Source organism: Oncorhynchus gorbuscha, linkage group LG06, assembly GCF_021184085.1.
Source record: "Oncorhynchus gorbuscha isolate QuinsamMale2020 ecotype Even-year linkage group LG06, OgorEven_v1.0, whole genome shotgun sequence".
In the NCBI taxonomy this organism is placed as follows: Eukaryota; Metazoa; Chordata; class Actinopteri; order Salmoniformes; family Salmonidae; genus Oncorhynchus; species Oncorhynchus gorbuscha.
The window spans coordinates 46,266,204-46,281,698 of NC_060178.1; positions in this window are offsets into that span (position 1 = coordinate 46,266,204).

A 15,495-nucleotide genomic window follows, 5' to 3' on the forward strand; every position below is an offset into this window, starting at 1 on the left:
CATGGCTTGAGGTGGAGGGACATCTCTTTATGCATCAAGAATACGCTAAAAGTCACTAGGTTTAGATATGAATTTAATCTGTCCAAGGTGTTTGGCAGGCCGGATAGGCACGCGGGGGGGGGGGGGGTGAAAACCATGGTCCACCCTATTTTAAAGAGTAAGGAGGATTTAATGTAAGGGTGCTTATGAACACACTTATGTATTCATTTGAGCAATAAACGGCAGGCCGAGTCAGCACAGAAAAACAAACTGCCTCTCTTTCGGGGGCCATTTTAATTAAATGCCATAGATTGTCAAATTTATCGATCCTTCAGCCTGAAGGATGTCTTGAACCATTTCCATATTTTGACTGAGGTGAGGGAGATGGAGGAAGGCTCTGCTGGTTAAATAGACCCGGCTGTTATGGGCATGGGAGGAGGAAGGGGGATATGTCCTGAAGCAATAGGCCCAGTGTTATGGGATTATGCCCGCTCCCCTCTCCCTCTTCGCTCTCCCCTCTCCCCTTTTTCTCCCCCCCCTCCCTTCTCTCTCTGAGCTGTATACAGATGGGCCTCTGACAGCCCTACAGCTGTTCCGCTAATTGTTCATTAAGTGTTCTATTGATTCCCTGATTCTGAGTACATGTGTTTTTCAGACGCCGCTCTCGTGTGATGTATCAGGTGCTAGCACACACACACACGCGCGCACGCACGCACGCACGCACGCACGCACGCACGCACGCACACGCACGCACGCACGCACACACACACACACACACACACACACACACACACACACACACACACACACAGGCACACGCACATCCCGGGCCAGATGACAGGGCCGGCTGATGCAGAGAACGCGAGCTGCCACTTCCAATCGAGGGCCCCTCTGTCTGAGGGAAGCAGCTCTACCGTGCTAGCCGAGCAGGCAGGGTTTTATTTTCTAAACTTTTAGCATCAATCTATTAAAGTGCCAGCGGCAGCATGGATTTTTTTTACATTTTTTATTCTTTGTTAAGCGGGCAGAGCCCCAGATTGCACCTGGCTGATAAGAGAAGCTGTTGTGTGAGTCTATTAGAGCTCTGATACCCTCACTGATTACCAACTTAGTCCTATCTACGAAGAGCACAGCTTGACCGGAAAATTATACGTAGGGAGATGAAAGAGGGAGGGATAACCGGAGGGATGGTAAGAGAGGGAGGAGGAGAAGAGGAGAGGGAGGTGGAGAAGAGAAGTGGGAGGTGGAGAAGAGGAGAGGGAGGTGGAGAAGAGGAGAGAGAGGTGGAGAAGAGGAGAGAGAGGTGGAGAAGAGGAGTGGGAGGTGGAGAAGAGGAGAGGGAGGTGGAGAAGAGGAGAGGGAGGTGGAGAAGAGGAGAGGGAGGTGGAGAAGAGGAGAGGGAGGTGGAGAAGAGGAGAGAGAGGTGGAGAAGAGGAGAGGGAGGTGGAGAAGAGGAGAGGGAGGTGGGAAGAGGAGAGGGAGGTGGAGAAGAGGGAGGGAGGTGGAGAAGGGTAGAGGGAGGTGGAGAAGAGGAGAGGGAGGAGGAGAAGGGGAGAGAGAGGTGGAGAAGAGGAGAGGGAGGAGGAGAAGAGGAGAGGGAGGTGGAGAAGAGGAGAGGGAGGTGGAGAAGGGTAGAGGGAGGTGGAGAAGAGGAGAGGGAGGAGGAGAAGAGGAGAGAGAGGTGGAGAAGAGGAGTGGGAGGTGGAGAAGAGGAGAGGGAGGTGGAGAAGAGGAGAGGGAGGTGGAGAAGGGTAGAGGGAGGTGGAGAAGAGGAGAGGGAGGAGGAGAAGGGGAGAGAGAGTGAAAGGAGGGAGGGAGAGATAAGGTAGCAGAAAAAAAAGGACGCTTTCATGCAGGCCTTCATCGGGATCTCTGGGATCTACTGGCACACGGGTCCATATTTAATCTACAGACAGAGCTGATAAAACCTTGCAGAACCATACATCTACCATTCAAAACAATGAGACTGGTGTAAAAGCTTTTTTAAATGACCATAACGGACAAATGTGTCCATCTGTTTACTGTAAGTGAAGCAGAGATGCTGGCTTGGATTGTTAGCTGAAGGCTCAGATCCCTTTGACAGAATTGTCCTTAACCATTCTATCCACTGTCGTGATAAAATAGATTTTTAACACTGGACATAGGAGTAAGATAAAAACTGATGTCACATAGTAGCCTAGTATTTATTTCGGTGTTATGAAATGCAGAACACGTTCAGTACAGTGTAATTTGATTCAGTACTGTTATGAATTTATAGAAGAAAATGCAATGAATAGAAATAGTAATAGTATTGTAAATCTGTTCAAGACCAGACCAAAGAGAGAAAAATCACCCAACAATCTGTAGCCGTCTCTTTTTGTTCTAAAGCACCACAATTTGGCTTTCAAATTGGACTGAGTGCTTCACTGAGTCAAGTCATATACTCCCTCCCGCCGTGGCTGGTGGCCTCTCCATTTCCTGGCCGTGCCTCTCTCTCTTTCGCCACTCTCTCATTCGGTGGAGTGATAATGTTCTCTGTAAAACACAATCACTCAGCTCCCTGCTATCCTTTGTATAAGGCTCCCGGAGCCCAATCAATATGGCCAGGCTAGGTGACTTATCATCTAGTGTTGGGAGGGCAGGCGGGCGGTGTTGGGACAGAGCAGACAGGGGACTGCATTCTGATGCACACGTGAGGCCTGTCGCCTGCCCAGCCTTGCTCGGCTCTCTATGGCAGGACAAACAGGACTCAGTCAGGCTTAAAACTGTTGAATGGGAAAGGAAACAGAATTTTCCTGAATACATTTTTGACAGCACTTTAAGTTGCTCTTATGACTGTGTGGTAAAAGTGTAGTTACACGGGTGAAAACATTGTTATGACGTCTTGTTACATAGTACTTTTTAGTATTTCTTAATACTGGCGTTCTGCGTGTTTTGCGACGCTGTACAGCAGAATGAGGTGTACTTTCCACACATCAATTGCTATACAGTACATTAGCTTAACTTATGCTCCCAGCGTTCTCATCATAAACCTACAGTAGTGGTCTGGTCAAATTAGCACCTTGATGAAGGTTGAAATACTCTGGACTGAAATGCCATGGCCTTTGGGGTGTACACAGTTACCTCCGAACGAGCAAGACATCATAAACCCAATCTGGCTTGTACACAGCTGTAGCCAATCTTTAAGGCCATAGGGTGATGTGTGGTCGTGAACCATTTTCTCTTAACCTTGCTTGCATCTGCAGTCTGGAGGAAACACTCCCAAGGTTTTGATTTAACATTATCACCAGTGTGTCAGTTTTTATATGTTGACATAGAGCTGCTTTGTTCGTGGAAATCAAACCTTCTTGGAAATCCTGCATTGTTTGCATTCGATGCCTGAACACATGTTAAACAGATATATATATATATATATTATTGTAAGTAGGCTATTCAGTTTGAATTGATTTATTTTACAATCTTATTTTTTTTTGCCAGTGTAAGCAATGTTAGGCTTAGTATTTATTTATTTTGCTCGTGTGAAAATTGTCCCGGCAGCGAAGTCATTTCAACCATTTGAAAAAGAGAATTGCACAAATACTCAATTGACCAGTTTAAGTGTGTGTTCAGTAATCAATTAATTTCATTAATTAACGAGGAATAAACCTGAATTACATGAACTCCTACTGAAACATGGAGCTGGAGAAGATGGCAGACGTTTTACGTGCCCCCAGCCGATTGGGATTTTTGGGTCGCTTATTTGCGTTGTTTGTAACTTTAAAAAAAAACTTATTTTGTACATAATTTTGTCGCTACCAACTCTTATGACCGAAAATAACTTCTAGACATCAGGACTGCGATTACTCACCACGGAATCTTCCTTTTCTTTTCACGACTCTGACGAGCCCGACGCAAAGGATACGCTGCTTCCTCGGGAACAGGCCCCGATCCCGTGATCTGCGTGAAGAGGAGGCGGGGAAAGTTTGCCTTCTGAGAATTCGCAGGCGATCTAATAAACCCCCACATCCCTCCAGGACCTCTATACCAGGCGGTGTCAGAGGAAGGCCCTAAAAATTCTCCAGCCACCCTAGTTATAGACAGTTCTCTCTGCTACCGCACGGCAAGCAGTACCGGAGCACCAAGTCTAGGTAAAAGAGGTGTCTAAACAGCTTCTACCCCCAAGCCATAAGACTCCTGAACATCTAGTCAAATGGCTACCCAGACTATTTGCAGGGACACCCCCCACCCCCTCTTTACACCACTGCTACTCTCTGTTGTCATCTATACATAGTCACTTTAATAACTCTCTCTACATACTACCTCAAATAACCGGTGCCCCCACACATTGACTCTGCATCGGTACCCCACAGTATACAGTCTCGCTGTCCTTATTTCACTGCTGCTCTTTAATTACTTTAGACTTTTATCTCTTATTTTTATCTGTATTGTTTTTTAAACGGCCTTGTTGGTTAGGGGCTCGTAAGTAAGCGTTTGACTGTGAAGGTCTACTTTAAACTGCCTTGTTGGTTAGGGGCTCGTAAGTAAGCGTTTGACTGTGAAAGTCTACTTTAAACTGCCTTGTTGGTTAGGGGCTCGTAAGTAAGCGTTTGACTGTGAAGGTCTACTTTAAACTGCCTTGTTGGTTAGGGGCTCGTAAGTAAGCGTTTGACTGTGAAGGTCTACTTTAAACGGCCTTGTTGGTTAGGGGCTCGTAAGTAAGCGTTTGACTGTGAAGGTCTACTTTAAACTGCCTTGTTGGTGAGGGGCTCGTAAGTAAGCGTTTGACTGTGAAGGTCTACTTTAAACTGCCTTGTTGGTTAGGGGCTCGTAAGTAAGGGTTTGACTGTGAAGGTCTACTTTAAATGGCCTTGTTGGTTAGGGGCTCGTAAGTAAGCGTTTGACTGTGAAGGTCTACTTTAAACTGCCTTGTTGGTTTGGGGCTCGTAAGTAAGCGTTTGACTGTGAAGGTCTACTTTAAACGGCCTTGTTGGTTAGGGGCTTGTAAGTAAGCGTTTGACTGTGAAGGTCTACTTTAAATGGCCTTGTTGGTTAGGGGCTCGTAAGTAAGCGTTTGACTGTGAAGGTCTACTTTAAACTGCCTTGTTGGTTAGGGGCTCGTAAGTAAGCGTTTGACTGTGAAGGTCTACTTTAAACTGCCTTGTTGGTTAGGGGCTCGTAAGTAAGCGTTTGACTGTGAAGGTCTACTTTAAACTGCCTTGTTGGTTAGGGGCTGGTAAGTAAGCGTTTGACTGTGAAGGTCTACTTTAAACTGCCTTGTTGGTTAGGGGCTCGTAAGTAAGCGTTTGACTGTGAAGGTCTACTTCAAACTGCCTTGTTGGTTAGGGGCTCGTAAGTAAGCGTTTGACTGTGAAGGTCTACTTTAAACTGCCTTGTTGGTTAGGGGCTCGTAAGTAAGCATTTGACTGTGAAGGTCTACTTTAAACTGCCTTGTTGGTTAGGGGCTCGTAAGTAAGCGTTTGACTGTGAAGGTCTACTTTAAACTGCCTTGTTGGTTAGGGGCTCGTAAGTAAGCGTTTGACTGTGAAGGTCTACTTTAAACTGCCTTGTTGGTTAGGGGCTCGTAAGTAAGGGTTTGACTGTGAAGGTCTACTTTAAACTGCCTTGTTGGTTAGGGGCTCGTAAGTAAGCGTTTGACTGTAAAGACTTGTTACATACGGCGCATGTGACTAATGCAATTTGATTGGATTTGATCATCCATGTGGTCCCATGTGGTAACCAGTGGTATGGAAGTGTTGTCTGGCTTGTCCTTTTGTTTAAATGGTTTAGTCTGCATCTGAAATGCCACCCTATCTCCTGTACTGCACTACCAGAGCCCTACCCCCCTATTGGAGCCTATAGGGCTAGTCAAACGTAGTAAACTATTTTGATTTGGAGTTGAACCTGGAAGAAACCCTGCGAATGCATGGCCCATCTATTAGAGACAAGGGGTAAACAAAATAACAGCAGTTGAAGGGGTCTTGTGGATCTTTAACCTTGATGATGTTTCCAAGCCAAGCCTGCCGTAGTAATGGTCTCTAATTGCCTTAGTGAAGAGAACATGTTGACATTTCCTTTATGCTTGTAGCCAGAGCCTTGTTTGAACCATTATACTAATTCAACCATTATATATCTGTGGGTATTTATGGGACTGACACCAGTGATGTTACAGGTAAAGGCCTGTGAAATGGTCTATAAACACACAGAATTGATTCCAGGTGGCTGAGGGAGGAGGCGGCGATGGGATAGGAAAGTCAGTGGTGCTGAGCTGTGCTAAGCTGCACACTCACAACCTGCTCCCCTTCCCTTCCCCCTTTCTCCCCTCGTTCATTCCCCCCAGCCTCGTCCAGCTTGTCAAATTGTCCCGGGCAGCATCAACAGGCCTGTCAGGGGCCATCAAAAAGGTGCCCAAACAAAGTGTGAAACGCTGGCCGCTTACAAAAATGAAACCGGATCAGAATCAATACAGTTTGGTCTGTTTCTCCCAACACCAGAGGTGCAGAGCATGTCCTCCACCTCACCTCCCCTCACCTCATCATTATTCCCTGCCTTAGTATCAGCCACACTGGACTCCTAGAACCTCTGTCTCTCAAATCTGAGCAATGGAGAAATCCCAACATAGTAGCTATACAATGTGCAGGGAAATATAAAGCACTAAAATGCTTTGGCGAATGTCTTTATTCACCAAAATCGTTGCACATCAAATGACTAAAACGTTGTGTGCAGAGTTTCCTTTCACTAAGACACGTCTGAACTGTACCATTAAACGCAGGTATTTTTGTGGTACTGCTGCTGAAGAAGTTTTAAACGTTTTACTTAAGTCAAGCAGTGAAATAAAGTCAATGTTAAATATATCAAAAATATCTGGTCGGATTACTTTGATACTCTACTATAACACTACGATATCAACCTTATTACTTTGGAGTGGAGGGCAGTTAGATCACATATTCCATCACAAATGACTACACTCAGACGATTACCCTTTTTACTCATAAGGAATTAGAAAAGTTTTGGGCTGAAAGCCATATCGTAACAACAGGCTGAGAGGAGCCGAGTAGCAAACTCAGTCATGTTAATTTAGCCTGGTTTCACTCTCTTCACGGCTCTGGGAGGAGACTATAAAACCAGGGCCTGTGCTGGCAGCCTGGAATTGAATCACTCTAGCGTCCACCCTTGCATTCATTTCCTGTTCGTCAATCTCCTAATAACTGGCGAATGGGATGTGTTTGATTTCAGCCCCTCATCCTATGATAAAATTCTACACCTGAAAATGAGCTAGTCTCTTCTAACAACAGTTTGGCAAGATAGACTGTTATTGGGCCTTTTTGCTTGTATTGTCTTGGGATGGTTTTGCATCGGCAATCTACATAGAGCATTCCAATCTTTAGGATATACTGAGCACAGTGGCTGTGTGAGTTTACATCCTGTCAATCTATAGGACTCACTACTAACTTAAACGGCTGATATCATCTACCCGTACATAATTCCCTACTCAACACAACTGTCAAGACACACAGGGCTAATAATAATTACCTGGCCGTATACGTCTGGCTGCATAATACATGCATAAACTCACCTTTTTTTCATCCCCCAACGAGATGGAATTTAAATACGAACCACGAGCTAATAAAAGATAGGCCTGTCATAATGAATCAGCTGGACCTGTGTCAGGCTTTGAATGTGAGTCTATCCTCTCACATATCCATCTCTCGTACCATACTATGAGCCACAGTGTGTTGGAACAGGGGATAGAGGATAGAGAGGCCCAGCCTGAACCTTATTTTCTACTTCCCTCTCCAGAAATTAACTTTGGTCCCAGAGAGAGAGGAGACACAGTGTTTGGTGCAGCACAGTTTCATTTTCTCTCCCTGTGCTCTCCTCTGCCTCGGCCCCAGAGGGACACCAAGATAGATTTGCATGCTGCACGCCACCCTCTGCTACCTGCTGCAATGTATTATTGTGGCATGCCAGATTCCCAACAGCAACTGGGAGGACTCTTAAAACTAAATGGTATCTGCGGGCGGTCGGGATTCACAACAGGCACGCACATGAACACGCGAACACGCGCAAGGATGCAGACACACACACGTACACGCACACGCACACGCGCACACACACGCACACACACACAGATGCACGCATGCACACATATACACAGATGTAAGTGTAGTGTAAAAGTGTAGTCTTTGAAGTGAGGGTTAAATACAATATATCCATACTTGCACATACAGATTCAGGTGTGAAAAGTCCAACCGTAGGTATCCGTTTCTCATAGTTTGTCGTGCCCAATTTTCTTCATTGACTCACCTGTAAACTGCCAGCGATAGAGTACACAAAAGTGAATGTGCCTATAGGCATATAATGTGTTTTCCTACCTTTGACAATAAGGTATGGTCTACTACTCTTATTAAAACTGTATATTTTGATATAACACTGAGTTCCACCAAACAATAGGAACACCTTCCTAATATTGAGTTGTACCCTCCCCTCCCATTTGATCTCTGAACAGCCTCAATTCTCTACAAGGTCTCTAAAGCGTTCCACAGTAATGCTGGCCCATGTTGACTCCAATGCTTCCCACAGTTGTGTCAAGTTGGCCTGACGTCCTTTGGGTGGTGGACCATTGTTGATACACACGGGAAACTGTTGAGCGTGAAAAACCCGGCAGCGTTGCAGTTCTTCACACAAATCGGTGCACCTGGCACCTACTACCATACCCAGTTCAATGGCACCCAAATATTTTGTCTTGTCCATTCACCCTTTGAAACTTACACATACACAATCCATGTCTTCATTGTTTCAAGTTTTAAAAATCCTTCTTTAACAGGTCTCCCGTTCATCTACACTGATTGAAGTGGATTTAACAGTTTACATCAATACGGTGTCTTAGCTTTCACCTGGATTCACCTGGTCAGTTTATGTCATGGACAGAGCAGGTGTCCCTAATGTCAAAGCTCATAATTCTGAATGAATCATTCAACTGTATCTATCAGGCCACAAAAGTTTATCCGGCAATAGGGAAGCCTAGTGGTTAGAGCGTTGGGCTAGTAACCGGAAGGTTGCAAGTTCAAACCCCCGAGCTGACAAGGTACATATCTGTCGTTCTACCCCTGAACAGGCAATTAACCCACTGTTCCTAGGCCATCATTGAAAATAAGAATTTGTTCATAACTGACTTGCCTAGTTAAATAAATAAAAATATGACGTGCCATTTTCTACAGGCTTGATGTGGCAATAGGACAAGCCATTCTACTCTATACAAGCCTGGTGTATTAGAGAGGTGATTACTGAGCTATAGATGTATCTACACCAACACTAAGTTGAATTCAATGTTTATTTACTGTGTGTAGGTTAGTCTCATTATTGGCCCATTTGACCCCTCTTCCTCTCCTCTACCTCTGCTCCCAAGGTAAGTGTTGTGTTGTTGTCATAGTTGCGTTACGTACTGTACTTCACTGAATGTAATTCATATACTACTCTTAATATTTTGTATATACTCAGTGTACATATGATGTATTTGTAATATCACAGTGTCATTTTATGACAACACCAGTTTTAATCTGATTTTCCATTTGAACATGTGAAATAGCATACCATGGTGAGTAATATGGTATGATTCTGAAAACTGACAGAGGGCAGACAGGTATTTTGTCCATGTTGAACATGCTGTCCATCCCTTTCTGGGGTGATGGGAACAGCCAAGGTCCTGAACCGGTTGAGGTCATCAGTCGGGGTTTGGAGGGGTGTGAAGGGGAGTTGGGATGAGGTCACTGCAGGTGACCTTTGTCCCCTACTTTGACGGGCAGAATTATGCTGATTATCTATTATCATGTTATTGAACATCAATTTAAAAAGCTGTTATGAGCTGCTGGGAAATCAATACCTTTTAAATGCTGTTTATATGTGATTAACGGTTAATATCCTCACAAATGATTTAATATAATAAGGTCATTTGTCTTTCACGGGAGCCTGGTACCCTGCAAAGAATAATAGAATAATAAACGAGGACACTAGTAAAGAGGAGATTTCTGATGCTTTCCCCGGCTCTAGTTTTATCACCCACGTCCTCTTTACAGCCACAAAGCTGCACTATGGTTATTTTATGCAAGTCATAAAATTAGCCTGAGATGGAATTAGCAGACTCGCGGCTCTTTATAGGTCAAGCCGGTAGTTTATGAGCCCGCGACTCCCTAGCACTATTGTCAGGAGCCTAGTTAGAGGGGTCTTTAAGCATGATTTAATATGTCCATGCCTCGGAAAATAGTTAAATAGCTAATTAAATGGAGGAGTTCATTTACATATTAATTGACCTTCCAGTAATATTTATATTGATACCTGCATGAGGAGCCCTTGTCTTCATTGCCTTTCATCATAGTTAGTCTGAGCAAATATGGTGTAACTTTTTTTTGTTTCATCTCAAGTTTCGTTTTATTGTCACTGGAGAGGACCAGTGTATTCCAGGGCACTGGTGGTAGCTAGGCAGGCAGCCAGGCATGCAGGGAGGCAGGCAGGCAGCTAGGGAGGCAGGCAGCCAGGCATGCAGGGAGGCAGCTAGGCAGCTGGCTGGGGTTTGTGTGGCGAAGCTCCCTTTTGTTGTGGGATAATAGGGTGAAGAGCCATAAACACAGATGAGAAGTGGCCTTGAGGGCTCTTTAGGGGAGGTGGGGGACACGGGGGAGACTGGGGGAGTATGAGGGGGGAGGAAGGGAGGAGGGGCCATGTCAAAGCTGCTCTTAATTATATCTCTAATCACCAATCAGCTCCTCTCTGTCCCCCAGGGCCCAACATTATCCCAACCTGTACAGAATAATCACAACAGTCTACCTGCAAGGTTACCCAGACACCACCACAATCTCCCTCATCACCAAACACTCAGTGCCATTTTCCCACAAACGCCATTTTTGTTCTAGTCCTCCAGATGACATGACGATGATGACACAATCCGTTTATTATTTCGTGTCCACTACCATTTAGAAGTTGAAATATGCTCCAGTCTATCTCTCAGTGGAGTTACGTTGCAGCGTGTTGAATTGTCATGTTGATGCCCGCCGGGAGGTCTGGATAGCCATTCATTGAGGGATAATGATGACACGTATCAACGATGATTAATAGGAAGCCCATTGTTTGCGTTCAACGGGGGGTGGGGTCCATTCTGTCCACCATGTTGTTAGCATGGTAAGCGTGTCTTATACCCTACTATGGGCTGGATCATTTGTCACTTAGCTGTCTTCCTTTTGTCTCTGGCGTTCTCCTTGGATAATGGCCCTTCAAATTGATCTGCATTGAGGGCCACATTCAACAATGGCCGCGCTAAATGAGCTCTTTTAGCCCGTGTAAACAGAAAACGTGGCAACAACTAGCCTAGCAGAGGGTGGTGGCTTAGTGTCCCTTGTTAGAGTCTACAGTGCTGGGTTCATCCCAAAAGGGATGATTCAAAGGCTGTATTGTGGCTTATTTCACTCTTTCTGGATATCTGCATTGTCTTTTCCCTGTACTCATCAACCAAAATGTTCAAGCGAACGAATACTCATAGGTGTAGTACTGTTAAGGGAGCAGTGATTGATTTGTGGGAAAACTATCCGGTGCGCCACACCATCGTCCATCTCCCAGTGGTCGTCTCTCCCGCTGGTCCTCACAACACTCAGCCAGTCCTGATGCCCTATTTCACCACCAAGCGACCAGCTGCCCGACACTCCATCTCCTACCCCAGCCTATCAGACCATCAGCCCATCAGCTACACCATAGGCCATGGCCAGCCAGCCATCATCACTCACTATGGTTAAGTAGGTGACAATGAGCGTGTGATAAACGAGTGTTGGAGCAAATTGAATATTGTTATGTCCCATTGTTTTTCACATGATCATGTGTGATCCCGCTTTAGCGAGGATGTTCAGAATGTAGAAATAGATCATCTAAATCAGCAATTCTCAATTGGTTTGCTTCTCGGGACGTTTTGAATGGGTTGAGTGTCTGAGTAAAGAAAAATAAAATAAAATAAAAAATGTCCGAACTTAACCGAATAAAACCAGGTAGAAAGTGTGTAGAAATGACTAACTAATCCATATATATTTTAAATAATTTAACCTCTTCAAAAATGTTGTTCAATCACAGTATTTCCAATAGGGAGTTATTAGCAGTACTATTTACTGGATTTGATTGATTTTGTGGTCTTCATCAAGAATATGGGCAAATGGAATTATTGACAATGGAAAAGACAGGACTGCTTTCCCTTCTCATATAATTGGTACATTTACTATCAATCAGTTGACAACCACTGATCTAAATAATCTAGTTGTTTCTCTGTGGTTCAGACTTAGTCATCATTGGTAATTTAACCAGGTGTATCAGGACACTGCTAGATGATGTGGTCACCAAATTGATTCAGGGGAAAACATAATATCCGTTATGTTTTTACATGAGGCTTGTCTAAAATGGGCAGCCCTGTAGACAGACCAGACCAGACCAGACCGGGACACAGTGACCAAAAGCTGAAGCCCCTGTAATTTTTCTCTGGGTGTCGTTTAACCAACCAAAGTGCCCCAGCCCAGCCTAGGATGCTAGTCAGGCCAGGCTCCCCTGTCCACAGCTGGTTGGTTATCACAGACACTATAAGTCTGCTAGCGCACTTGGCTAGCTGCATCTCAGAGACTAGCCATTATAATGTTAGCGCATCAGGTTGGTTATCACCTCAGAGACTATCCGTTAGCCTGTTAGCATTTGGTGTACTAGACTACTGCACTGCAGTGGTGCTGAGCCAGCCAGAGGTCCAGTGGGGCACGTGAACAGGGCCAGGGTCTGGGAGATATCAGCTGTGCAATAACAATAATATAACCAGGCCCCCTCCACCCTCCACGGCCCAGCCAACGTCCAGTGTCCACCCCGGCAGCATTTCCGAGTGAATAACTCTATAAAATGGACACCTGCCACCTTGCCGCATGTATCACCGCGACCCACGCCTCCGTGGCAAGCAGCAGAATCGCCCGGCAGTCATGGTCAGTTGCCCACTAATATATCAGATCCTGAAGCAACGGTTTAGCGGCCAAATGTTCACGTTATTTGTGCTCGTCATTAAACGGAACTTTATTGTGACTCCCTGGCTGTTATCGCACCGGTAGCGCTGCTCCTGGACCGGACTTTATCATTTCAACTGTCTATGAATCTCCCGGGCTTTGCCACCGCACGTCACTGAGCTATAATTCCTGCCGTGTGCCCTCATGCTAGGGGAGGCCAGGGGATAGATGGGGGAAGAGGGGTGAAGGGTGGGATAGATGGGGGAAATCTATATGACAAGATCAAAGGCTTTTCAATTTGCTGCCCTGATTTGCAATTTAATAAACACTCTCACATGATGTCCGCCGTTTATGTGGCTCAGTCAGTGTGTGACTGTGTTGTGTGTATTTCTATATAACCAGCTGTCGAATGGTCAATGACGTGGGTAAGGTTCAAATGACCAACGTGTTGAGCATACTGTTCGTGCAGTTATTGCATGGCATACACTACTGATGTTGTTATCCAGTCCTTTTTTATAATAACATGCGATTCTAAATATGTCTCCTGAGGCCTACGGACCCCACCTTTACAGGACCACCAGGTCATTGGCTGCTGCTGCCTCCACTCTCATCCATCCAGTCCCAACTAGGATCCAAACCATTAACTTGTGGCCATGGCGAAAACCATTATTATTATTTTTATTATGGAACTTTTACATCAAAGATTTTGTTGAGGTGAGAAATGGAAAGTGCGGTGCCTGTTAAACTCTAATGAAAAGGGTTGTGATCCATGGGGTGTTGATTTGCCTCGATGTGCTTTACGTCGGACGAAGAGAGGGCATCCCTCGATCCGTCCTTGTCATCCACCCCGCATCCTTCCATGTTTTTCTACATGCCCTTATCTTTCCACGTGGATTCCACTCTCTCTGACTGTTATCTGTGTAATTAAATACATATTTATTTCAATAGGAATTTTTAAAAAGCAAGTGTGTCTGAGATGTGTGTGTGGATCATTATGACGCCGTGGCTGTTAGAAAAACATGAGCATTTCCTAGTTACGCCACGGACAAGAGGTGGCTGTTTGTACAGCGTGTACATTTTCCAAAGGTTCTTGAAAGAGACAATGCGGTCATAGAGAATGTAAACGGCAGATAAATGACATGACATAAAACCGCAGTCCGTGTCCTGACAAGCTTGAGTGGCTTCCAGGCTGAAACTGCCTTAATTCTCACCTCCTGTGAATAGATAGTGCTAACATTCTTTTCTCCTCTGGGTGGAATGAAAAAATATATATTTTGATGTGCTTTAATAAGATGGTTGGATGGCTGGATTATGCCATTTTACATCTTTATACTTATGTGTGCGTATCCGATGACACACTCCGACAGCAAAGCAATGGACTTAATTTCTGCGGCAATGGGAAGCCTGTGCCTGAATGGGCATCGATGTTTGACTCGTATTGTCACAGGGTCGATGGAATGATCGTAGCATCTTCAATATTTACACTTTCTAGCGTAGATTCATGTCTTATCTCACATAATCAACACACCAGAGGATAATGTTGTCTAACATTTAAAGACTGAAAATCATTGTAGTTTGTGAGAGATACATCCAAGTCGCGTCCATTGTTGGTCAAGCGTAAGATCTGGTGCTGGTCTAGGAACCCTAAAAAAAACACCGTAACATGTCCAGCATCTCTTCTTCCCAATGAGGTAAAAAGGGCAAGTTTTTGTTCTTTAAGATGGCGGGACATAACCTGTCCATGGAACATAAACGTGTCTGCTAGTTGCTGGAAGATGGATAGAGGCCCACATGCCTGCCTTCATAAAAAGGTCTTTAAACCCTCGTCCAGATCTCCTTCGCATTCCCAAGGAAGCATGAGATTAAAGGGAGAAGCAAGGGGGACCGTGCAGCCGCCTGGGAAGGCTGCTTGGTAAATGTAATAGATCGTCAGGAACATTTAAAAGCACTGGGGGGGGGGGAGCAGTTATGCAGAACAGGGTTGGCTCATAGTAATCTGCACCCTGTCTCTCAGCCGCCAAAAGACAAAGAACTCCGAGGCCCTGATTGCTTCTTAAGGAGCCTTTCCCCATACGCCGCCATGACAGATTCCCGTATTTTGACTGTTAATATGTTTGAATTAAAAATATTTATACATTTAGGTTAAGCGCCTCTCGCTGTCATTACTTCCACGGAGAATGAGAAAGGAAGCAGGAAATGTCCATGTCAGAGCCTGATGTATACGCAGATTATAAGCCGATTGCAGCTCAGATGAGCGCCGGTGGAGAATCATTTGCCTGCACCTGTGACAACTCCTCGTCCCTGACAAGGCCTTTTAGTTTTCCCGGTTATTGATGCATTCTGCATAAATGCAATCCGTCGGTGGCGTTGGTTGGGGGGTGAGATGGAGGGATGGGGCGATCGGAGGTGTGAGGGAGAGCATTTAATACACTCTCAGGCAGGGAGGCGAGCGGCAGAGAGGGAGAGAATCCAGAGGGTTTCCCGTCCGCCGCTGCGCTCTGGCGCGCTGGCCGGGGAGCTGATCAAATGTGAATCACATGTGCAGGGAAAT